The sequence below is a fragment of the Ciona intestinalis genome, chromosome 10, assembly GCF_000224145.3.
Source record: "Ciona intestinalis chromosome 10, KH, whole genome shotgun sequence".
Lineage (NCBI taxonomy): Eukaryota > Metazoa > Chordata > Ascidiacea > Phlebobranchia > Cionidae > Ciona > Ciona intestinalis.
This window is the reverse complement of record NC_020175.2, coordinates 3014128-3015485: the sequence shown is the minus strand read 5'-3', so window position 1 is coordinate 3015485 and position 1358 is coordinate 3014128. Positions and strand designations below refer to the sequence as shown.

The 1358-nt window shown below is 35.9% G+C and overlaps 1 long non-coding RNA gene across 1 annotated transcript in view; it reads right to left on the bottom strand.

Moving 5' to 3' along the window:
• Positions 1–145: 145 nt before the first annotated feature.
• The window catches only part of LOC113474603, a 7849-nt gene continuing 6636 nt past the window's right edge, over positions 146–1358 (bottom strand). Inside the window, exons 2-3 of the long non-coding RNA XR_003396299.1 lie at positions 296–381; positions 146–230 (exon numbers count right to left, since the gene is read on the bottom strand). This is a non-coding gene — a long non-coding RNA (uncharacterized LOC113474603). The remainder of the gene's footprint in view (positions 231–295; positions 382–1358) is intronic.

Sequence of the window (1358 nt, the reverse complement as noted above, 5' to 3'; positions counted from 1 at the left end):
GTTTGTGGAGTTGTTAAGGCTTAGCTTGTGGAGTTTCAATCAATCAAATTATTACACAAAATTTGTTACGTCATTAACCAATACATGTTATATTCAATACAATTATAATGTAAAGTATTACTTGGTGTGTTGGTAGGGTTGACAGAAGGGAGCTGCAGAGATCAAGGAAGACACAATGTTTCCTTGATGGTTAATCAGCTTGAGTGAATCCTTCTGAAAGGTCCTTATTTCTGTTATAAAAATATAATACCAAATTTATGAGCATGATACTTTTTTAAACAATTAAATAGCCTACCATTTTAAAATGTCAGGTCCTTAACAACAACAAGGACCTCTCGCATATAGAATAGACAGATATTTTTCACAAAAGGGCTGTTCAAACTGTTAACAAAATAAAAAATCGATAGAGCAATCACCTACAAACTAGTATTCCTGGGAACTTTCTTATCAAGGCATGAGATGTATGGAAACATAGATTAGCGCCGTAGCACAATGTTTAGTGCACCTGTCTCAAACAGTCCACGGCCTACTAGAGATATGAAATGAAAGTTTTATTTCTTTCTTGTTTAATCCCGTCTTGGTGCTGTAAACTTTGTTTACGCCTTTATTATGTTTACAAGTCTTTATTTATAATGTTATTTTGCTGTTCGGTCGCTTCTAACGCTGCGTGTAGCTATACTTCCGTAAATAATTGACCTCATTGCTAAATTCGTATGTTTTTCAACGCGTTTTTCCCATTACTGGTACCTTTCTTAGGCAAAATACATGACGTAACAGTTGAAAATATTGGTGTTTGTGACATATAATAGGCCTTCTAATTTCAAACGTAAAATGTGAATTATCAGGCCGTATCTCTAGTAGGCCGTGAACAGTCTAACCCATAGGTGATGGGTTCAAGGCTCGTTGCCCCTACCATTATGGGCGTATGTGTCGTTAAGGGCAAGACACTTAACGACATTTTCTCCAAAGCAGTGGTTAATAATGTGTTCTACAAATTGTCAGCCATGCATAAAACAATTTTTTTAATTAATCACTCACAAAGTGACATGTATGGTAACTCGTAGCAGGCACTAGGTTTATGAAACAGGACACCAATAACGACTGTCGTTACCCCGCCACACGAGGGTAAATAACATCCATTCATTCATGTAGTAAAAACTACAACATTATTGAATAATTGAAAAAGGTAATACGTAAATGTGCACTGTACAGAACAAAGGGCCGCTGTCACAGTTCACTCACATATTCATGTTTGCTAATACATTAAGTTTGTTTTGTTTAATTAGGAAAGCTTGGGGGTTAAAATATTTTTCCTTTTGTAACTGATATCTGCGGTGTGTTGTAACCAAACGATACCG